Below are 25748 nucleotides of genomic sequence, written 5' to 3' on the forward strand. Positions count from 1 at the left end.
GATGAAAAGTGTAAGTGACTACAAGTAGTCACTTACATGTGTACTTAGAAACCAGCAAAGAATCCAAGTCTTCATAGTTAGTGACAATAGTGAAATTGTTTCATATTAAAGTAGTCCCTTAAAATGAAATAAAAATCTGTATAGATGTGTCATTTCAGTTACAAAATAATTTTCTTAAACTCCAGCAAGCATTAGTATTTTTTTTCTGTTCAGAAATTATGAGCTTAATAGATTAATATAATAAACTTTAAAGTTAGTCATGTTCTAAATAGTCTACAAGGAGAAACACATCAGAAATGTAGTTACTTGCATGGTGAGTTGGTCTGTGTGAAGACTGCTGTGGATGGATAATAATTTTGTAAATGTTATGGAAACACGAGGCCTGAAATTATGAATTAATATCATGTCAAAACAAGCTTGAATAATGGAACGATGACATGGGGAGCAAATGTAAGATTGCTGATCTTGTAAAGCATCCCAATGAAGAGCCTTGAAAGAGCTGAAATACTTCCATGCCACACCACCAGCATCCCTAAAACCTACAAACTACAACTTAGTTCTTCAGTTTACAAATGAAGACGGATTGCTGTGGCGTTTTCCCAAGGCAATGGGCAATCTCTGCCCTGGTGTCTGTCCCCATTCCCTTTGGATGCATGTGCCTGCTGCTCTCCCAGTGCCAGCTCCAGCGCTGCAGGGAGACGTGGGAGGATGCAGTGTGGGCCTCTTTCACTGAGCAGAAAGAACTAAACTCAAAGCAACCAACATAAACCAGCTAACAAAAGCACCAGAAAGTTACTAAACCCAGTCTTTTAAGATCTGGGGAAACAATGTCCAGCTGAGTACCTCAGGTCTAAAGGCTTTGTGCTTTGTCTCTTTGCGGTGGTGCTCCATCTCCAAATGACAGGGCGCTGTGTGGCTCAGGGCTTCAGACTCTGGAAGCCTGAAGATGTATTCTAAGCTAGAAATCCCTGCTTTTCTGGAAAAGTCTTGAAGTATTAAGGCTGACATTTTAAAATGAGGCAATGAGAATTTTGGGGTTGTCTCTGGAGAGTTAAGGAGCTAAGAAAGCACATTTCTTCTCTTTTACAGAAACACTAATCACAAACATTTTAATTTCTCTCCAATAGTGGGTTTAATGCAAAATGTCTGCCTTCCAAATTGTAATGAAGAAAAGTTTTGAATCTGTCAGTAACAGTGATCCTGGGTTTGGTTGTTTTCTGTAGCTATATTTCAACTTTAAATCTGGACAAGAAGCAGGCTTGAAACTACATTTCTGAGCTTCATTCTTTTTTTGCTCCATAGTCTAGTTTGCAAGTAAGGGAACATCGATCCAGCGAACCAGCTCTGAGATCAGTCTGGCTCACTATTTACTGATAAGGAAAGAAGAGACTTGACAGGACAAATCTGAAGATGGCATTGTATCAGAATAATGTTTCATTTAAATGCTTCTTAGCTTGATGTTTAAGAAAGTTTTCATAGCAGGGCTTGAAGATACTAGAATTTAAACACACCTGAAGTTCAGAACACTTGAAATCTCAAACATCTGAGAATTGCTGCTCCATTTCAAGCAGAAGAAATTTGTGTTAAATGATGTTTCTGCTCCTATAACACACTTTGTAAGAATGGTACACTGAATATAATGTTTGACTAAGCTCCATTTTGTTTATTCTATTTTTGCTGGTTTAATGTTTTAATAGAAAAAATTTATATTACTGCTGCAACTTTAGTTGCATTTTAAGTGAGAATTCTAAATTTAAAATGAACAATCAGTTGCTTGATTTTCTAATTTCAAAAACTGCAAGCAGTCCATTATAGAATCTGCCCCCTCTCAACCGGTCTTTCTCAACACATAAAACCTAGGGGGCTAGATTATTATCAAGATATCCCCTCAAGATGTGGTTCCTTCTAGAGAAGGGTCTTAGCTGATGCATGTAACAGTGCAACTGTTTGTGCAATACTTGGGCTTGGTTTTGTCTTATGGGTTCTCTTGCTCTTGGCTCTCTGTGCCAAGAAACTGCCCAAGCTAATCTCCCACTTCTGTCTGTTGCTTCAGTGCTGCTTAGAAGAATCAATTTGGTACACCTTCGAGTGCCATTTCTGTGAACAGCAAAATACTTGATGCCAGTAGCTGGTGCTCCAGAGTACACAGCTGGCATCTCAGGTTTTGTAAAGCTGGTTTAAGTTCTGCAATGCCCAGAAAATGGTGCTTTTTGGGGAGCACTCTCAGAAATGTCCACAGATTCAATGCATTTAGTTGAAAATATATTTCTATGCAGATTTCTACTTTTGCAGAGGTTTCCCTAATGCTTCTATTTTAATTGGTTTGTGAGTCCTTTTTGTTCACTGTGTTCCATGCCTGAAATGGAACCCCATCTTAGTAGGGGTGGCAATAATACCCAAACCAAGGTGTCTGAGTCTGGTTAGGCACCTCATGTTTATTGAAATGAAGTTTCCATTTGTAAAAGCAGTACTTAGACATCTTAAGTGCAGATGGTTTATTTTCTTACCTTGCCTTGAGGCCTTATCAGCTGTGGTCAGAGGTACCTAATTTAACAACTTACTACACTTGGAAATGTATTTCTGCAAAAAAAAAACATAACATTAGAAAAACTAGACAAGATTATTCCTAAGGATCTGTTAATGGGCTAAAAATGAGGACCAGGGCTCAATGAAGTAACTGGGAAATAAGAGGTATTGATATTTGATAGATAATTTTCTGCACAGTAAATTTAAAGAAGTGTGCATTAAGCATTAAGAAAAATAGAATGTTTTCCTGAAAATAGCATTTTAAAACACGAAAACTGATTCAGCTGGAGTGTTCTAAATTTTAGCTGCTTTTAGCTGTCATTCTACATGTTCTTCCTTACAGGATTAATACACAAACACGATAATTCCCATTCCAGTCAGACTCTAGTATGAGGAGTGTACAGAGAGATTGTAGCCATGTAATTCCCACTAACTTCAATGATGGTATTTGCTATGTAGCATTATTAAGAGACCAAGAATTTAACTAGACATATTGGCTGATGTGATCTATGCTATGAATGAGATGAAAATTAAACTGAATCATGTTCATTTAACAGCCATAATTTTAGGCTCTAACTGTATGCTTACATATGTTCTGATTGTCATGTTGCAGTATACTAAAGGCTCTAAACTATCCTTAATTGCATGTGAAGAACTGAGGATAGCTGCTATCCTAGAGCAGGTACTGTTTTCATAGCCTACTGAGGGTTTTAAGAATGGATATCCTAAAAGAATTTGTGTTTTCAGGAGGCATCGATTACTTTCCTGGACGTGCAAAACCACGATTCTAAACACATACCAAGAGTTTTACATTCTCAAATTTCTGCTGGGGAGAGTGGGGGAACAACTACTTTCTGAATTCTTTATTGCTCTCCAAAATTAGCGTTCAGCTTTTAGAATTGAGAGCATCACAGAATTTTTTTTTTGTTAATAGTTTTTTCATGATAATTTAAAATTCATATATCACAAAGGATCCTGTTGCTTTTTGGTGGAAAAAAGAGTGTGAAAGTAAGTAAGTATTTGTATGTAGTCTTATTTTTAAGGTTGTGAAGAAAAATGAAAAAATGGAATTTGGCTGCAGTATTTTTCAAAATATCCTAACTCAAATTTTTACTAGTCTGCCACAATAAAATGTAAACAATGCAGAGAAGTGCTAGTGATATCATTTAAGGAAGTTTTCTCATGCTCTTAGTCCATTTGGTGAAGTAAAGACATGGCAGGGTAGATGATTAAGTATTCAGGTTTGCTAACATAGAGGATACTCTGGATATTATATTAAGTTTGTGAAAATGACTCATATTTTTGACTGCAGTGAAGCTAGATCAGTGGCACAGATCCAATCCTCTCTCCCTATATATATATATATATATCTTACATTACTTACTAGTTATATTAAAATTCTAGGGAGTGTTTTGAGAAATGGTAGTGGTGTTCTCAGTCTAGATACATATTACTGTGTTGTAGGTATTCATTTAGAACAATAACACAGAACTAAGAATGCTTCATGCTGCAACATGGGAGTAAATGCATAATCAAAAAAAAATTAGAATCAATATTTGAAAGTCTATTTTTCTTTATGTTTAACACCCTGTTTGAATTGGTTCCCTCTTTCTAGTTTTTGCCAATGGTAATTTTCATTAAGATGCAGGAAGGTTAGAGGGTTTTTTGTTTGAAATTATAACAATTTACATACTTCTGCCACAGTAGTGAGAGAAAGAAGGATCTGTCCTTCAGTCTCTTCATAGTATAGTTACAAAAAAAGAGAAAAGTATAAACACTGAATTCCTGAGCTTGCTGTGAGATGGAAGGTCATTAACAGGGCACTTGAGCAGATTGGTATTACAGTCAATTGAGACGCTGAAACATCCTAAATGGCCTAATGCAGCAACTAAGTGCTTCTTAAATTCCAGAACTTTTACTTGAGCAGAGTATTCATGTCTAAAGTGAATTTCCATTTCCTTTAGTAAATGCTGTTTTTATATAGTCATAGTTGAAGAGGCAACACAGTGTAAACACAGCAGTTTGATTCTATCTCCACAGCAGCACTAAACTAATTTGTCAAGTTATAAACATGAAATCTGAGTCTCTGCTAAAAATTTATTTTCCACATTGAATTAATAGAAGTGGCAGGAGTTTGTGTGTTAATATATACATGCACTGTCAGTATAGCCCTGTCAGACTAATCAGCATGCAAAAAGGAATGGTTTCACCCTTTGGGAAGTCTTACCATTATCCGATCAATTCAGCACTATGGAAAGGGCAAATTAGATTTCACTTAACTTCATGTAAATTCGTCAGGAAAGAGGAAAATACATGGTGTTTTATTTTTTTTGCAGCCAGTCTAGTAATAAATTTTCTTTAGATCTAACTGTACTTTGTTTAAGTAAACATTAAGATATTGTTTGTAGTTCTGTCTATGTCATTCAAAAGTTGTTAGAACTTTATTTGAGGGACAATAGAGAAAGTGTCTCCCCATGTATAAATTCCTATATGAAAGATGATATATTCATGATTTTTCATAGTAAATAAGAGGACCTCATGTAGTTTTAATTGTGAAGACTGCAGGTGGAAGAAAAGGGCATCTAATCTAGGGGAAAAAAATCAACCAACCTTTTTAGCTGTTTTTTGTGGACAGATTAGACCAAATGCAGCAGCTGCTGAGTGATAACAATAGCAAAGTCTGAAGTTTTCAGAATGCTAGCACTCTATTTGGCAATACTGAATGTACTGGCATGCTTGCATAGGAATCATATTTCCATCAATTAAAAATATGTTCTTTTAAAAGTTTAAACAGTCTGTGAACCAATATGAAAAAATATCCTAAGGTAGGACTAGGATGTCTAGCAAATGTCATTTGCTGAGTCCTTCTGTAGCTATTTTTCTATTGCTAGCCCATTCCTTTAGCCAAGGTTATAGTTTTTGTAACAAGAAGACAAAAGGGAATACATGGCTATGCCTCAGCTGCCCCAATTTACTTAACTTAAACACTTTATGACACTGGGCTCGCAATAAGGCTGTGATTTGAAGTTGCTGAGAGCAACATCCTTTTTGCTGACTGTGATAGAAGGCTATCTCAGAGGAGGGATAGCTATCAAACATCCAGGAAAGAGCAGAAAAGCAGGTTTATCTTAGTGTCAATTCTTTGCCTACTTTTGTGAGTCAGAGAGCTCATTCAGTGTTTCATGCATTACCACTTATATGTTTAAAAGATTCTCACATTGCATTTTGTGCAACGGTGCAGATCTTAGTGAATGAATGCAACTATGATCTGTTCCTTTCCTCCAAGTGAACCTTTAACAAGTTTTTCCTAATTTCAGCAAGCAGGCTCTAAACTAGGTGGGTTTCCCTTTTGTGTGCTTACCCTCCCAAAGTCTGCTGCTGTTAGAGGCTTCACAAGGATGACCTCAACAGCTTGAAAAATGAAAGGTTCTCATGATTTAAAGACCAAAGCACAAATCCAGTGATGCACTCAGGTGTGTTAAGGCCACTCACAGGCATACCTGGAGCTAGTGCTGTCAGTCAGAGCCTGCTCAGATGTATTGCTCTTATCTGGGGCCATATGTTGCACTAATTCTATGTAAAGGCCAACACTAGGGCAGAGTCAGCTGTTGTTAATAGCTTTCCTTTTTTGCCCTTCTTTCCAATAGTGCTGCTTCACTTGGGAAAAGCAGAGAAAAGGAGCAAGGAGGAATATCTGTCTATACAGTAAATCAATGGAAGGAAAATAAAGAACATTTTGAAAGAGATTTTTAAAAAGGGTTTCAAAGGAAGGATAAACAGATATCTAAATGTATACAAAACTGTCTTATAACTTTTGAATACTTGAAACTCCATATTTTGAAATAGAAAAATAATTTCAATTGATTTACTGAACATTTTAAACATGAAATCAATTTATTTACTAGAAGGGTCTTTGATTTCTAAGTTTTACTGTACCTGAATAGGTAATTTTGACTACTTATCTTAATTATCTGAATGTGAGCACATTTTCCAACTGGTAAGACCAAAATAAAATTTCAGTTAACTTTGTCTTTTCTTTAATAACTTGGTATTCTGAGGTATTGAATTCCAAAGATTCTTTTCTAGCTTCCAGTTTTGCACTCTTATTGGTATGTTTGTGTACTACAAATGATGATCTCAGTGTCTCAGACTAACATATTAGCCATCATTTTGCCTTTCCAGAGCAGTCTTTCCCTTCTCTGGGAAGCCAGAGACAGCAAGGCTGATGTGCATTGGATTTAAGTCACAACAATGGATGTCCAATGTCTCCAGTGACTCTACACCAGAAGTACATCAGATATACTGTGTCATCAAAACAAGATAAAGTGGTCCCTTACTCTGCTGTTTGAACACCTTAAAATTTGACCGGAGATGCTTGTAGCCATGGTAGGAAGAGCAAAGCTGGAATTACTAAAGCAAAATACAAAAAAGCAAGTGTGCGGTAAATGACATCTGAAAACCATATGTTCAGACTCAAACTCAGACTCAGGGCTTGTTTGGGTGTTTTGTTGTGTTTTGTTTTCCTGGGTTTTCTTGTGTATTTTTGTTTTGGTTTTTTTTTTTGTCATTTAGACTGTTGCCTAAATGGGAGTGATTTAATAGACACAAATAAAATCCTACGTAAAGTGTTCGTGGTTGTATCTGTGCAAGATTGGTGGCCACTCCTAAAAATAGACATGATTTAAAAAATTTATATATTTTTGGCTGTTCACTAAAAGCTGAGGGAGAAAAACAGATATCCAGGGCAGGCAATGTTCTATGTCACAACAGGAAATGCTCTTTATTATATTTACTTTGTCTCAGTGGGAAGAAGTCTGTGGAGGAAGAGGAGTTTTTGTAAGATACCTCAAATCAGCAGCCATGTCTGAGGATGGTGCTGTCATTTGCTGTTTACCAGCATTTTTCAGTTTGTACATCTTGAGTCTAAATTTATATTAAAGTTAGTCTCAAATCACATTGGTCTGCTGGCATTTTATGGCCAAAATTAATTTCTCAGAGGATCTCATTTCAGCTATCATGTAACATTCTGCTTGCCTACTGATCTTTTCAGCTTTTGGGTCTCTGCACTTCTTCCCCTACCGTGGTTTTGTTGCTACCTATTACAGCTGTAATAACACAGTTTACTGCTAATAGTTGTTATCTTCAGTAACAGATGATATGCTTTGAAGAAACGCTATGTTCTTCCAGTAGTTTCTATTATGCCTTTTAATTTACATCTCCTTCATCTTTTACTATAAATATTTTTTAAACTAGTAGATATGCTACATGGCTTTACTTGAAATTTGATTTGGATAAGCACTTCAGGAGTTTAAAAAATCTTAATAAATAGATAAAAAAAAATTAATAAAACCTTGAATATGTCTGCATGTCAGTAGACGTATTCCCATTATCATTAAAATATGGTTTCTGAACCACTAATAAGCTGTCATATGACAAGAAAATAGAAAAAAAGCTGGTGCAAAAACTGGTGTATAAAAATTCAAGATGAATTATAGGAAAACATTTTAAAAGATTATTAAATGTCTTAACTATGGCCTCTTACAGTTATTCTTAAAAGACAAATAATTTCTGGATTTCTAGTTCTGCACAGGGGGCGGGGACAGTGAAGAGCAGACTAGTTGATCTCACAATTGCAGTGTTTTCAAACCCTAACAGGAAAATGAGAAAAACTTCTCAAATTACATTAAATCCTATGCCTTGGATGTCATTTTTTGAAACATGGTCAAAAAAGGTACAAAATACAAAGACCAGCCTGCTTTTTGGCCAGGTATGAGGAAAATGTTTACTAAAGTCCATGTGTTACACTCATTATCAATTTTAAAAAATAAAAGGGAAGAAATTTCCCAGTATAATTTAAAAGCAATGTATTTGCTTCAAACCTAACTACTTAATTTTCAGGGATTTGCTTGTTATTGCCTGTATGCTGCACAGATGACTCAAAAGCGTGCTTAATTTATATCCCTTTTACTACAGTGTCTTTTTATAAGGAGAGATGAGAAACAGCTGTGGATGGGTAGGAGAGCCTTTTCTGATAGAACCTCGAGACAGTATTATCAGGTAGCAAGTGCTTGTAAAATCTTTTAGGGCTACTCCGGTTTATTTTTTGAAGAAAACTTTGCGTCTGTTTTGCAGAGGAAAAGAGATAAAAAATTTGAGGACTCTCCTGTGACTACATCACTACTACAAAGTAAAAGTACTTTTTTCTGCTGGATGGTAAAGTTGTGTTGAGAACAGTCATAGCCAGCAAGAAAAGTCTTGAGATCAACTCTTATCTCATCTCATCTCATCTCATCTCATCTCATCTCATCTCAGTCTCTGCAGAGTGAAATCAGCACATTGTAACCAGTTTTCATCATGGTGTAAATAATGTGTATTATGTTGAAGTTGCAAAATTTTGCTACATGCTACATTTTGCATGATCATTTTTCTTCTCTAACTGACTTTCTAATCCTTAAAGCACAGCAGAACAAGTGTATGGCTGCCAGCTAACTGGATTAGGTTAACCAAGCTTGCCTTAGTTCAAGAAGTGTTTGGACAACTCTGTGAGACAGGGTGTGATTCTTGGGACTCTTCTGTGCAGGGCCAGGAGCTGGACTTTTATGGTCCTTATGGGTTCCTTCCAGCTCAGGATATTATATGAGTTTAGTCTAGGCTTTGATGAGTAGTAAGTATCTCATCTTATACAGCCCACCATGCAGGATGCAGTGATTGCACTTCCAGTTCCACAACGCATCAACAGGACTAAAATGTTACTTCTCACATGATATTAGATAATACAACCAATTTAAAAAATACCTTAGTGGTTTCATAGAACCAAAAGACTTCGGAAAACACTAGTAAGACAAAACATATGAGCAATTTTTAAAAATTAAGCACCAATCATATCACAATTTGGTTTTATGATGGGATATAATAAAAATATTATATATTTTATTAGATATTTATTTTATATTTATTATATAGGAGTGAATATATTCAAAATTAACTATTCCTGATTAATTTTTGTATTATAAAATTTTACACTGATTTGAATGAAGTACTACTAATATTCCTATTTAATAAAATCTAAGATGAAAAATATCTCATGAGGGATTGTATAATAGGTCTCAGTCATTCATTGTCTGATACAATTATCAAAATTCAAAGTAAGTTTCAGAATTTGAAAAAAAAACAACAGAAAAATAACATTAGTAAATTTTTTTTCCAGGGATGAAGAATTCATAGCCGTTAAGTTTATCTCCTTAAGTCACACACACACAAAAAAAGAACCGAAGATAAAAAGAATTTTATTTCCTTGTGGATTAAAACATTATTCATAAAAATTTATGAGACACACAATTTGTATGAAAATTATGTGACTGAGACAGGAATGAACAATTTAACACAAGTCAGTTGGAATAAATAGCTTTTATAGAATCTCAAAATGGTGTAGGTTGGGAGGACCACTGGAAGTCATCTAGTGCAAGGCAGTTCCAGCAGGACCACCTAGAGCTGGTTGCTCAGGACCACATCCCCATGGCCTTTGAATAACTCCAAGGAGGAAGAGCCCACAACCTCCTTGAGCAGCCTCAGTAATCCTCAGAGTTAAAAAGTGTTCCCCAATCAGAGGAACTCTCCCTCAGTTTGTGCTCATTCCTCTTGTTCTGTCACAGGGCACCACTGAAAAGTGCCTGGCCCTGTCTGCTTTGCACTTTTCACCCGGGTATTTATAGACATTGATAATATCCCAAAAGACATCAGATAAATTGCATGAGAAAAATTATATAATAATTTTAATAATAAATACATATCAATTTCTTACTGCATTGAAGATAAATTTATGGACTAATTTAATGTTTTTATTTTGTTCTAAAAACTTCCCAGAATATTCCATTACTTCTAATACTCTTAAATATCCTTCTGCCAAACATATAAAATGTGGATTACTGTAGCAAATCTAGTGTCAACAAAGCAGGTTTTGAGCTATATTTCTCAAAAGAGCATCAAGAAAAGGCACTATGCAATTGATGAAGTAGAATGGTCATGTATCATAAAACCAGTTCATCATAATCCTTCTTACCTTAACACCCCTGGAATGAGACTGAAGTCATTATACTCAGGCTTTTGTACACTGGTGAGTACATAGCCTTTCTGAAATCAAGGGTGTCACTTCTGTATTCATTTAGCTCTTTTGTTGGACCTTTAAAAAGTGATTTTAATGGCTCTTTGAAGACTAAAAAGGAATAAAACTGGTAAAAAAATGTACATTTTAAAACATTTAAATGGGTCATACACTGAGCAAACTGTTCCTAAGTGAATTATGAATTTAGCAAATTTTCCTTTCTCCCAAGCCCACGTAGATTCTGTCAGGAATATCCATGAATAGACTTTAAGTAGTTCATTATTTTTAATTTAATTTCAATACTTGTAAGGGTGTCATGTACATATATCATCAGACTGCTGCAAATTTGCAGGCTGCTTGGAATATAGAATCCTTTCCCATCTCTGAGAGATTAAGGCATTTTTTGTTCTTCCTTGGCCCCTGGAAAATCATCATTTTAGGGGCCCATGTGGAAGGAAAGCTCATCTAGAAGTCAAAAGCCTTAGTTTGTCTACTTTGACTATTTAAAACCTATCTTAAATATTTGTGGGATATCCTAATACACTCAAAGAAATCTAACTTATTTTGCTGAAGAACCCTTCTTGATTAGGCTCTCCCCTCTTTTTTGTTCCCATCTATCCATGCCTTTTATTCACTTCAGGGCCTGTGAAGAATTAATTGGGCCTTTTTTTTTTGTCACTGTACACAGATTGTAGCCAAAATCAGTTTTTTGTCCCCCTTTGATGTCTCCTAGCTTTTTACAACACAGATATAAGATTTTAATCTTATCCCTTTATCTATGTGCAATTCTGATCTGTAGTTTTTTGTTTCTTTCCTAAGGTATCATTCGTCCTGTTAGCATTCCTAAAACATGAATGAAAGAAGAATAAAGGTTAAAGAGCTTTCAGGATGGCTGCAAAAGGCAAGCTCTTGCCCACATATAGCTATGCATCAGATTATTAAAGAACTTGCTCTCTGTTGGTATTTGTACTAACAAATCTCAGATACAAAACCCTTCCTGAATTTTTACTGAGCAATTACTCAGGGCAGCAACTGCCATTAATGTAAAACTGTGGTTCCCAACTGCAGAACTCCTCTAAGTCAGCTGGTGGTCAAAGTAAGGTGGTGAGATCGAAAAAGGGCCTACAGGAATTTTACAGGGATTCTCAAGAAAAAATTCTATTTCATGTTATTATTTCTCATAATGATTGTGTATTCTTAAAATGTAACAGCTTCTTGAAAGGTAATGTTCTCCCCTTTAGCACCTTTCTTTAAAAACAAAACAAAGAAATGATGGGGGGCAGGGGAAAAAGCCAGCAAGAAGTTGTGGAACCTGTTTTGTGGTGAAGTACATTGTTGGGTAAACCCCTGTGCATGTGGTATTGTTATAGTGCCTATTATTTGTTCTATAGAAACTAGCAGCACTGTATTTACAAAATATATAGTTATGGACTTTGGAACATTTATTTACTTGGATGTCCATAATGGATCTGAATAAACTGCTGTGTAAGCACGCATTCAAGCGTTTTAAAAAAGTGCATATTATTTACTTCATTGACCATACACAAAACCATGATGGAAGCACTATTGTTTAGCCAATACTGTTTTGAGGCCATGCCAGACTAATAAGTGAATAGGCATTCATAAGTGTTTCTAAAACATATATCATTTACCTGGTATTAGGAGTGTAGCTTTTCAGAAGTGCTCTAAAGTGTACATTACTAATGTATTTTCCCAATAGTGATTATAGTTAAACACTTGGGATTTTTTTTTTTATCTTTAAGAAAAAGTACCTCTGAAAGTGCCTTGAAAATTTTTAAAGCTTTCCTGTGAATACAAAAATAGGAACTGCTGTACCCAATAAGATGAATGTTGTTGTTATTACTATTAAGAGCAATGGTACAGTAGTGTTTAGAGGCTGCAGGTGATATTAGGGTCCACTCTGGTATGCACTGTGCAAATATGCAGTTGCAGTACTTGCAGTTTCTGAGCTGATCTTTACAAATACCATTTAGTTAACTGACTTTCCTAGCATAAAAAGGTTTAGCCTATCTATCTGCTTATATTCACAACAGAAAAGATAATAATTCTTAAACATTTTTAAGAATCTGTTTATCACATGCTAGCTTAATCTCTGATGTAGGTTGTCATTATTAATTTTGCAGTAATATATGTAAAGATGAATATAATTTCTCCTTAAGAAATTAGTCTTACCCTGAAGAAGAAAAATAATTGCAGTATATTCATATTCTGACATACCAAAATAGCTTTATATTTACTGAAATTAATTAAGTGTTGATCAGATGGTGGCATTTTCTCATGTTTTCTTATCACTAGAACCTTCAATCTAAATGTTTTTTTTTTACTCCAGCCCAATATAAGCACACTGGAATATTGTTGTTTGGACTTACAAGTGTCTTCAATAAGTAGTTCTTAAGTAGTTCTTCAATAAGTGATTCTAGCAATCCTGTAACAAATCTTTTCTTTTTATGTAATCACAATTTTTCTGTTGCACTTCAGTCTTTGCTTTTATTAGTCACATCAGAAAATATTTTTTGTTTGGCATTGCACTTCAGAATATAAGAAAAATTATCTATGCTCTCACAGCTGCACCTAGACCATATAATTTATACTTTCCTTTCAAAATCTCCAACTGGCCTTTTTGTTTGGAGAATACTTCATAATATTCATACAATATTTTCAAGAGAAATTCTTTCACACTTACTATTGCTCTGCTTTTTTGATTCTATAATTGTCTTCTACAAATTTTACCCTTTTTACCTAAAGATGTTGCAAGTACACCCTACTCACACTCATTTCACTTTGCAAGGGTATATGTGCAGCTTGTATCAGTTCTAGTAGAGATAAGCAGCCACAGGTAATTCATTTTAAAGGTTTTTTTTGTGCTCATCACTTTTTCTTTAAGAATATATACCTTTCAGTGTTTGACCCTTATGTTACAATCACAGCAGCAAAACAGCACAAAAATAATGTCAATGGATTCATAGCATATTAAACAGAAAACTTATTTTTGCTTAGTCATTTTTGCTAAAGGTAGAGCTGTAGATGTAGGTAGGACTTTTCTGTGAAGGTCCAATTCAGTATTTTCTGTTTCTCCAGGCTTTTGGTTCTTGACAGGGAGTGTCGTGAACCAATGTTCCATATTTAAGTGGAGGTGATTATGCATAAAAGCTGTCATTTGTTGCAAGTATTTTTCTGAGTATATAGATATTGCCTTTCTTTTGGACTAGTGCTCCTTCAGTGTTTAAGCCGTTACACAGGTGAAGGTCTGACCACCTTCATGCCACCTCTATTGAGTGCTGCACACTTTTACATTTTTATATTTTCCCTTCTGTTCTTACATCCCATCCTGGAGACTAAGGAGACTAGGGCTTTCAAAAGCACTTACCTTCTGACTACTGTCTGCATTTCATATGGCTTGTCATTTTTTTGTTTTCTTATAGTTTAGCAGAGGAATCCATTGCAGTAGTTTACAATTCATGGTTGACAATAAAGTATATATAGAAGGATGGCAAATATGGTACTGTTGTTGCTTAAAATTTGTGGATCATTATTTGAGTGTTCTGTTTATTAGTCATCACCACAAATTGCTGCAGAAACTATAAACTATACAAACAGGCATAGGTATATATAAAGTAATTTATTTTCATCCTTACTGTTAAATGACTGCTTATTTATGCCAAACAGTTTGATTATTTAGTGCAATTCCAGAATAAAATATCAAGAGAAATACCAGTTACCTTAGATTAATTTACTCTGGATTTTTACATCAGGTTAGAAAATATTCAGTTTACAAGTATAAAAAACACATATAACTTTGTTTTATACTGACAGTATTTGTCTAAGACAGTTACTGTTTTATGTCTCTACTTTTCCAATAATAAGAACTTCTAAAGGTGAAAAATTGTAACCATAAACCTGCTTGATAGGGCAAATATTTTTTTTCTTAAAGGTTGTTGGTCTAGAAGTAAATTTGTTAATTATCCTTGGGAATGGTGAACTTGCCTTATGGGAGGCTTGAGTGATGGCAGAGAGCTTATTGGGGGTGTCTTGAGAGCCACTTCCTTGACTTCTCCTGTCTCTCTCCAAAGACATCTTGGCAGTGATGAAATACTGGCAGTTTGTGATGATAGTCTTATGAAATGAAGTTATAGTACACACAGTATGGTTCCTTAGTTTTGTTGCTAAGTAGTGCTTGTGCATGTTTAATCCCTTCCTTGAAATTTCCAAAATAGAAAATAGACACCTGGAGGGAAGGAAAACTATTCATCTCCGACCTGAAATATGTTTTCTTACATTGCTAAATAAAGGACTACACAAATTCCCTTATTTACACACCCACATTATGCCAACGTACATGTTAACCTTTACAGTTGGCAGAAATTGGGAGACTGGCTGCCAGTTTCTGTTTTGTATAGATTGATGTAATCAAGCATGGCATTGCAGTATGAAATATGTAACAAATGATGTTAGAGTATATCTCACAAACCTGCAGTGAGCATGAAAGGAGTGTTTCAGAAAGACAGCAAAGGGCTTATCTTGCACCTTGGTTTGTCTTATGTACTGGGGAAGAATGTGAACAAGCAGTTTTGTTTCTGTAGTGGCACAAGTGTCTGCAAATGAGACTGCAAATAAATAAAAAAGATTATAGAAGAAGAATCCCTAAATGGGGGAGAATGAGTTATTTTGATGTCACATATGTAGATGTGCATTTTACTAGTAGAATTAAAGCAGGGATGACTTTCTGCCCCTGCTGGAATCAGTGGGACAAAATTCCACTCAAATGTCTTTAATGGGATGCAGTCTTAAAGACAATTTTCCTCAAGACACTTTATATCCATTCTAGTATTCTTGTTGCCAGCAAAACAGCTTTACTCCACCGTGCAGATAACTTTTCAGATCTGTCCTTAACACAAGATATTTGAGACAGCCTCTGTTGCTAACCTGCTGTAGTGGTGCTAAATTCCAGAGGAAAAGACTCAGCAATCAGTTTAACAAGGTGCTGGCATAAGCACAGTTTCCAGTGCAAAGCAGAAGGAAAGAGAACAGATAATCTTTGAAAGAACAAAGCTGTAGAAAATGGCTTAGAAAGATGATTTTGCACTACTTAATTTCCTTTTGCCACTGGAAAGTATTTTTTCAGTATAGGAGAAGAGCTAAGAGAAAAATTTGGATGAGATGTGCATTTGCACCCAACTGAAAGGAGAAAAAAAGCCAAGATTGATACCTGGGGGAAAAAATTGTTTCTCTTTACACTGACATAATGGTTGTATGAGAAGCTTTGGAGACCATCAGCTATCAGCTCTGATAGTCTAAAGTTGTCCATCCAAAATGTTTTCGCAGGAACCAGATTTTCAAATGTGAGACATGTAGGAAAGTGAGGAAGCTGAGATTTAAGAGCATTTGTATTTAAAGATGGTCTAATTTGAAAAATTAGTCTGCTTATTCTTTTTCATATTTTACTGTTCTCTAACGGTGGAAGAGAACTTCAAGAATGTATTTCACACAGTGAAGTTGTGTTTCCTGGAAATGTTGCTTCTTTTATGATAATTTATAAGGATATAAAAGTGAACTTTAAATTTAAAGGTAAGTTTTCCTCTCAGTGTGGTTCAAAATGGCCATTGTGTAAATAGTAAGACTTAAATTTGAGTTGTCTATTATTTCCCATTCAGCTTGTGGCACCATTGCTTTCAGTGGTTTAGGTTTTTAATTTTTTGGCATTTCTAAAATAGCCGTGTTCTGTGACTTGTTCTTGTTTCGGGAAAAGACTGATGCTGTTCTCCCCCTAAGCTGTTTAGTGCAGCATGAGTCTGGAGGAGCAAGCAGAAGACAACAAGCTTTTGCAATCCATTTTAGAGAGTAGTTGAAATATATTCCCTGAAATTGGCAGCTATGTGCCGGCCCCTTCCATCTGCAGGCACTGGTACAGTTGGCAGTTTCCACCCTGCAAAATCAATCATGCCCCTTCCAGATTAAAGACCTAAATAATGTTCATGCATTTTAAGAGCATTTTTTAATTTCCTGATATTTATAACAACACTTGGGGAAACTTGACACCGAAATCTGTTTCCCAACTGCATTTGTTTTTCCCTCATGTGTGCACACTGATTCGCTATTGCAAGATTGCTCATCAGTGCTGGGCTTTTTTTTGTTTTGGGGTTTTGCTTAGTTTTAAGAAGCAGGATTAAAGCACTCATTGTGAAAACAAATGTGTATATATATGCATATATATATATTTATATATAAGATTAGTTTTAGGAAGCACTGAATCAGTGCTAATGATTTCTTTCAGCTTTCCAATGCCATGTTTTCAAAAGTGCCTTAAAATGCTAACTCTAGCTCTTCTTTTGTTACACGCAGCGAGTGAAAAATGAAACTGAAGAAGGAGGTTTTGTGCTGACCTTAGATCAGACATCTGCCAGAGGAGTCACCTAGTACAAGCTCCAACCCCATGCTCATAGCTGAAATACTTTGGAAAGAAAAGTGCTAAATTGGTTCTGGGCCACTGGATGATTTTCCTCATTGTTATGATCTGTGAGGTATACTTTGCATCAGCAGTATTGTACAGGATGTTGGGATCTGGTCAGTCTCTTCAAGAGAGGAAAAACCTGTATACCTGAAAAAAGCTTGACCTATGTAACCTATTTCAACTAATGGAGAAATTTTAGGATTTAGATCTTCACCGGAAGTTCCTCTTGATGCATTGATATTCAGCAAACATGCAACAAATATTTGAGTTAATAGTCAGATTTATGCAATTTTTACAGAAATTAGAAATTGAAATATCAATTGCAAGATTACTCACCTGCTATCTTACTGCTTGAGAATAATGTTTATGTTCACTTTGGTCAGATTCTTTCCTCTCTGGAGAGAACATGTGGTAACTTCCAGATTGATTATCAATTAAACTGGAACTAAAGAGCATTTCTTGCATTTATAATTGGCCTTCTCGTGTTGATTTTTGCATATTTTCACCCCAACTTTAATCCCTAGGCTACTTTTGGTACTTGGCAGCAGTGCCTTATCACCTATGCACTGCATATTTTGTCCCATTCCATGTGGAATAAATTCTCATGTTTCCATCAATGCCAAGTTCTGTTAAGTGATGGTGTCTTTGGTTGCTCAAAATAAGCAATTTCTTTCTAGTTGGATGTGTGGTTCAGGTAAGAAGTAAGCAGAAGAGAATCTGGATGACCTTATGTCTGTGTAGTCAACTTCATTAGCTTAATTTAAAGAAAATTGTTTGATTTCCTTTGTGAGTATTACTTTATCTTGCTGAAACAATGTTACATATTGAACAGTTCAGGATTAGATTCCTGTTTACCTATGCATTTCAAACAGTCCTGGGACTGTTGTAGAGTAAGCTGCAAAAACGTTTCTGAAGCCCTACTTATTCAGGAATATCTGAGGTGTTAATTTGCCTGCTCTAAAATAGGTGTATGCAAATACAGGGAGGATTATATATGTTCCAGATGCACTACACCAACTGTGCATGCACTAGGTTATGTACTTGCCAAACTGAATAATTTTCCTGTAAAGTTGAGAACTCTTCTACAACATGATTCATGCCTTTTGGAAGCCTAAGGGTCGGCAGCTCATGTTTGAACCTGTTTGGTGAGCTGTAATTCTGAAAAATAATGCCGACTATAAATCTTAGGGGGTTTGAATTGTGTATTCATAAAACCTGCATAGGTGATAGCTCCATTACATGATTGTTTAAGGAGCAGTAGATGATGTGCTCCAAGATTGGCTAGGTGAGATTATATTGTCAGGTTATTAAACAGTACAAAGGAACTTTGTTTTCAAGTACACCTAGGTAAAACTTGAATAATGCCACAGATGAAAGCACAGGTTGTTTTAGTCTGAATTTTGTCTGATTTTTCAGTTAATTTTTAGATTGTTATGATTTATTTGCTGCTCTAGGGTTTGAGTGCATGTCCTTACATGCTTGAAAGATGACTACTTTGATCAAGAGAGCACCATTTGTAAAATCACACAATAAAGAATAGGAGAAAATAGTGAAGGATAATTGACAATAGTTGATAATTAGCTTCTCTTTGCTCCATATTTGCTTACACTTTCACCCTTATGACTGTAGAGCCATTCCTGGCCCTGTGTGTACAAACTTCACAAAAACCTTACATAAATTCAAATTCCACTGAATTTGGTGGACTGAGGAAAGGTGAGATTGTGCTCCACTCAAAAGTGGTCGGTATTAGAGGTGTGTACTACTAAATTTAGTGAATTATTTCTAATTACCACAAATTTAGTTATAAAACATGCTTAGAGTCTTCAGTGAGAAGAGACCTAAGCCTTTATCTACCGATTCTCATCTCCCTAGAGGGCAACATAATTTCTACTGGAGTAACACTAAAATTGATTTCTCAAGAGAAACATCAGAAACATCATAAGTCAAAGATTGAAATTTTGGATCTAATAATAAATACAGAAACAATCACAATGTTGGTGAAATAAAATAGAAGTGCTCACAAATTGCCTTTGTTTGTTTGTTTGTTTGTTTGTTTTTGGTAGCTATACTTGGAAATATATGAATATATGACAGGCTTAATCCATCTTTAGGATCTTTGGTATCATCTTCAGATTTATTTACCATGTCCGGCTGCTGATCCTAAGTGGTTTCATCTGGTCAGACCAAAAGTTTTCTGTACCAAGGAACTGTCTTCAATTTGTTAAAGGAGCATGTTCTTTTTTAATTTTTATGGTCCTTAGTAAGGTTTTGTTTCACCCATTTGTCCAGTTATTATCTACCTGCATGTTCATTTATAGGAAATATAATTATTTTATTACCTTCTTTTTAGAAGAGTTTTGCATGTTTCATTCTTTTTGTACTTAAAGGCTTCCCTTCTGTTTATATGTGCCTCAAATATTACCTTGCACTGTTGCTGATTATGATCTTTTTGAGCTTTTAGAAAGCATTCATATAATATTCCCAGTTTCATGACCTATTTAGGTTTTTTTTTTCTATTTATTCTTTGGCATTTTACTCATCAAGAAAAAAATGTGTTTTCACCTATAGACAAAAAAATAAGCAGTTTTTTAAAATTATTTAAATTATTTTATGTCTTAAGATCTTCTCAGCCTTCATATAAAGCTCTCTAATAAAGTTTCTACCTAGTACTTATATCTTAGGCTTTAACGCAAGGCAATGAAATACAGGAAGCAAATAGGGCAGGAGTTAGAGAGAATTGGGGCACCAATTTGTAAATGGTCTTATTTCTGACAGAAATGTTGATAGGTCTTTTGCCAGCCTTGAGAGCCAGTTGTTGTGGTGGCTCCAGTTGTCTTGCCTGTGCACTTATGAGTGTCTGTCAGTCACTAAGATGATACATTTCTTTATCATGTGTGTGATTATAAACCATTATTTTGTGAGAGAGGCTCCCTATGCTTTTCCTAGTGTCTCAGCTGCTCTTTATAAAAGTTCTTCTGTCAAGGGATTCTTCAGACTTGTACAATAATGTATCAAGGTGGTAAACTCTGACAGCTTCAAAAGCTAGGTTTCATTTCATAGGGGCTTTTAAGCTGTCTTGGATATGTACCTGGCAGACACTGTCTCTCTACTGTTTTCCTCTTGTTTCTTTCTCACATGCCATGAAAATATTTTCCTTTAAGTATTTACATAGTAACAGTCTTCCATGTGATTTTTTTTTTTGTTAGAAACAGCATTTTAATGGGTAATTGAGAAGGAACACTTCCTTTCTCATTAGACACTGAATAATTTGATCTCTGGCTAATGTATTTGAAAAAATAATATTTCAGTGTGTCATGATAATAATAAAGTATATTTTTTCTTCCACAGGGTTACAGTTGTTTACACATTTTACTATCTCTTGAGTAGTATGATACAAAGTCTTTTTATTGCAGTTTTGTTTGAGAAGAGTTGAGCATGTGAAGGAGCTGTCAATCAGCATTTAGTCATACAGTATCTGTTTCTGTCCCTGTTCCTCCTAACACAGAGGGCTATTATAGTCTACATTACGGCACAGGTACTTTGGATACAGATATCCTTGAGGGGCAGGATTTATTATGAAAGCGGAGAATCAACATAACATGAGACATAGTTTAAATAGCTAAATTTATTTACAAATTCTGAAAGCTGAGTTAAGCAGAGGTTGCTTTTACACATTGAGTTTTTCTGTCTACCAAGATATTCTTCTGTTTTATACCTGAATTTCCAAGCAAGGCACTTCAAATGAGACTATCAATAACTTTTATAATTGAAAGTATTTGAGGAAATGTTGATGTTATGTTCTTTGTCTCAAAGGCTGAGTCTTTGCCTGGCCGAGGTTTTGCCTTTCAGCTTAGTTTACATACTCCATCTGGCACAAAGCACTTTAATATTTGTGATGTGGTGTGTACTTTGTGTACTCCAATAGTATCTACAATGACTGGGAACCTATTCCTGAAACAACTCCTCCACTTCCATCCTGGAAATTGCAAGTATTAAATTAAGCACCTAATGCATCCTTCTGAAAAAAAATTAAACGGAATAAAAATTAAACTTATATCTCTATTGTTTTACTTGTGTCTTAGTCAGGAAAAAAAAGGAGTTAAATGTTTAAAAATGGGATATATTAGTATATATATTCATAACATATTAGTAAGACATTTGTAGCCACATATACACATAAATTCCTACACGTGGAAGTTTGTATAAGTTTGTATTGGTTAAACAGAGTGAATGCACTCTCTCTGTGTGAGTTTGGTACCTGACTTTTGGACTCGCAACAAAATACTAAAAGACATAACAGCAGCAACAACAGCAAAACTATCACAAGTTGTGAATTTGCCTACCAGTAATGAGTCTGAGGAAGTGGAAAAAAATAAGTGTATGGAGGTATTAATCATTAACTTCCTTAAAAATTAGTTTGAAGAAAATTAATTTTGAAGTGTGTATAAGTGCTATCTTCTGTTTAAGTAATATATGACCTTAATCTGTTGCTTAATCTATTAGATATGGAATTACTTTAGCAGAAGTATGTAAGTTTATCATCAACCACAAAGTAAGCAGAACGCCTAATTCTGCTGTGTATATGTACTATTAGTTATGTTGCATCACAGCAGTCAGAAAGGCAACATTTTTCAGATTCTCTTTTGGGAGGTAAAGATAGGCATTCAATGGAAAAGGCAAAATATTACTCATAGGACAGGAGGTTTAGCCAAGAAGAAATAGTAATTGTAAAATCTGTCCCTGACATAACTGCAGATTTACAGCCACCATTTTCTGAAACACTGATACCATTTTTTTTCCTTCTCTTTCTATGCATCACTGTATAGTTTTACTTACTATTCTCTTTAGACCTGTAAATGCAACTCTAATACAAAATTTCTAACTGTAATAATGATGTGTGCCAAGGTTAAAAAATATTTTAGCCTGGCTATGTTAGCAGTAATGTGCATATAGAGTACTGTAAAGTCAAATTTAGTTTTTTAAATTTTAAATCTATCTCTCAATTGCATCCCAGACTGCCCAGAAGCAGAGTGCCATGAAAGACCTCAGTCAGGTACTTGTATTTACTATTCTAAAAAGCAACCTATGTCTCCCAAAAATTATAATTTCCCTTGCTTCAGAAGATACTGTATGGGGAAACTGCTTTTTATTACACAGGACTTTTATTACACTTCTCTGCCAAGCTGCTGGTAGGAAGCATCCCTTCTCCTGAGATTTGAGGCAAGGGCAGTTCATGTGCCACCGGGTTGTTGAGTTGTTCAGATTATTAGTTTTGCTCCAGTGATGTCATCCATTTGCTTCTCTGGTGAATGTGGGACTGACACAAGTATTTCTTTTCACAAAAGCCTGTATTTAGCTGCCACTACTGCGGAGAACCACACCGACCACCAAGTACTTGGTCAGGCCACGTACAGTGAGGATTTGACTGCCTTGTGGTTTGCTAGGGTTTAATTAGTGGCTAATGATCTTTGTGGTGCTCTTGGAGTTCCTCTCCAAAGCAAGGAAACTGTTTTGGAAGTCACACCTTTTTCCTCGTTACAGCAGAACATCTTTCACTGCAATGTGTTGAAGAATGGAGAGAGGGACAAAACCTTGCTTTTGTCCTGGAATGTACACTGGTGGAAGAGCTATACAATTTCCAATGGCTTTTGCTGTGTGGAATAGAGGGAAGTTCTTCTCCTCTTCTCTTAAACATCTCCCCTCTTGTCTTTAATGCCTAAGGCGATGGATGACTGTGTTTATTACACATAGTGGAACTAATCATCAGATATTGGGAAACATAACAAGTGCTACTAAAACACTATAGGATAAGACTCACAGGACACTCTGAGAGCTGTTTCAGAATTGTGACATGACCTTGCTTTCTCTACCTTGTATTATGTACAGTATATGTTTCAGTATTTACTACTATTAGTATTATTATTACTGTTGGTTTTTAGAGTTTTATATATATATTTCTATGTATATAAAACTCTAAAGTATTATCTCAAGATGCACTAAGCAACCTTAATCTATAAAGTTTAGAGTTGAATTGAAAATGCTAAAGGTATAAATCTCATTAAAGGCCCTGCTCACTTCTGTTTATTTTATAAGAAGAAATTGCAGTATATTAGTGTCAGCTAATTCTCAGTTTCCATAGCAGCTTATGAAAAAAGAATAGGGGATAGTAATAATATATTTCTGTAGTATATACCGAAAATAGCAGAAAAGTTTTCTTGGGAGTTGTGTTTTCTACTCAATGGCTCTAATATAATACTATATATCTGTATGAATACTAAATATCTGTATGAATAGACCAATGATTTAATCAAACATAACTTCTAATAAAGGTGTGCTGCTGGTATGAGAATTCCCACTTAAAAATATTTTACCATTCAACTTTCTGTACCTATTTCACAGATGAAAAGATATTCCTCAGGATAAACAAAGTTTGTAGGATACAATTTGAAGTGTTTAAACTTTGGTTTGTGGCAATAAGAGCTCTATTAAGGTAAATGATTATCATTATTTCAGTGTTTTAGTCTGAGGAAAATAATTTATGGTTATTTTATATTTTTGACAGGAATACCACACAAACAACAGCTAATACATCATCTGGAGTCAATTTTCAAAAGAGAATGGCTTTGAGTTGGAAATAAAGACTTTCATCAAATTCTGTTATTGCTTACAACATTTCAGCCACACTTTCTCTCTTCAGGAAGGGAACATACCACAAAACCAATGAAACTTCAACACTTCTTCAAACTGAGAAATGCTTATTTCTCAGGTCAATGTAGTCCTTTGGTCAGCTCAGAGACAACCTTAGTATTTAAATGATTGGGATGAGTCTGAAGAAATGGCCTGGCTTTCACTGTAAGTTGCAGAGGTGTATGTGAGTAATTTCCAAAGTCTTGGGTTTCTAAATTTGGCCAGGAATGTAGCCATTGTTTCCATAAATGTTTGTGATATCTGACTGTCATTTATTTGGCATTTGTTATTGCTGGTGATGCCAGCGACCCCAAAGATGGTAGAAATCAACTTCATGCTGGATTTGAATTGGTTTGGAAAGGTCTGGACTGGGTCATGACACCTCTAAGTTTACATTTTTTCCCTGTAAAATTATGTTTAACTTTCCTTTCTGTATTGATCCTGAAAAATTGCCTTTGTTTTACAGATGTGGCTCTATATCCAAAATTAAAATTCTCCTGTCACTTTCACAATTCTTCTAACAATGCTGCAAGCCTAGAGAAACTAGCACAGAGCCCTTAATTACTCCTGTCTCACACTTCTTTTTGATAACTGGGAAACATTTGCTGTCCTGCCTGTCACTGAAGCCTGTAACCACATTCAATTTGATTCTCTTTTAAACACCATTAATATTTTATGTGACAATATCAGTTGATGCAGTCGTTGATTCTAATCTCTTCTGTTAGCCTAACTTTTTGAACATGCATGTTTTTTCTCCTGTTTTTGCACATTATTTACAAAACCCTCTTTCCTCCTTTGAAGTTTCATTGCCCATGCCCATTTATTTGTTATACTGCATAGCAAAATATTAAAAATACTTTTCATACTTTTATATCACTACTACTCTGTTAAGCCATCTATCCATCTACAATCACTTTATTTTTCATTTGCATGAAGTCTTTGGATATTGTCAGCTCCACATGACAGCAGAGCAGCCAGTAGTTAAGTTGCAATGATTGACTGCTGCTTGGAAGATCTACAGCAGGTTAATGCTGTTGCCTTGGAGTTTGCATTCATGCCTTGGGGTGATTCTTGCTTTAGTTCCTGACTATTTCCTGAGCATGTTTTTCTTCTTTCAATTATGCCCAATAGATGCATTTGGTCTGCAGTCTGACTGGAGTGTTGCACCTGTTTAGCCTGGCCTTAGATCTTAAATCTTGGGACTCAGGATCACCAAACAACCGTGCATCATCTTATCAAGGTTCTGGGGCTGGTGTTTTTCCTATTAGAGGAGGGTATTCAACAAGGACATGACTCCTCTATGTTACTGAAACGTACGTAATTTATTTTAATGCGCACCCCCCACCCCCCACCCCGCCCCCAGTACAATAACTTCTTGTAAGCTATTTTTGGTCTTCTGATTGTTCCTCCTAAACAGGAAGGTCCACTCACACATCTCGCTTATAAACAAATAACATAGTACCTGTACCCTAGTGTGAAGCCATGCACTAACAAGTAAGAGGCTGCCAGGTATAAACCTATTTCTTTCTCTCTTCTCCTGTTCCCTGATTTAGTCTAAGCTTAGGAAGACAGCTGGTAGACATTTACATGTCATTTTCACAGGCACTTCATATAAGTGAAATAACTGTGAAAGGTTATTGAAGGTCTACTTAAACAACTGAGAACGTTGTTACAAACTGGTTCTTTGACCCACCTCTTGGGACTGGGGAGAAGGGAGTTTGCACAATAAAATAGTAAGATGGTTTCCCTGTCACCTCTGATCAGTATACTGTTTAGTGTATTACATAAAAATGGTGTCAAATTTACTGCTGCCGCGGATTTCACCTTTATGGATATTTTCTTCACTGTTGGAAAAAAAAAAATGGATTTGATAATGTGTCTGCATATTGAATGACTAGAAATGTCTTACTGTTTGTCCAAACAGCGAAAATGCAGTAGATGATTGAAAATTAAGCTCTTCTCATT

Source organism: Pyrgilauda ruficollis, unplaced genomic scaffold, assembly GCF_017590135.1.
Source record: "Pyrgilauda ruficollis isolate IOZ18807 unplaced genomic scaffold, ASM1759013v1 scaffold63, whole genome shotgun sequence".
NCBI classification, from domain to species: Eukaryota; Metazoa; Chordata; class Aves; order Passeriformes; family Passeridae; genus Pyrgilauda; species Pyrgilauda ruficollis.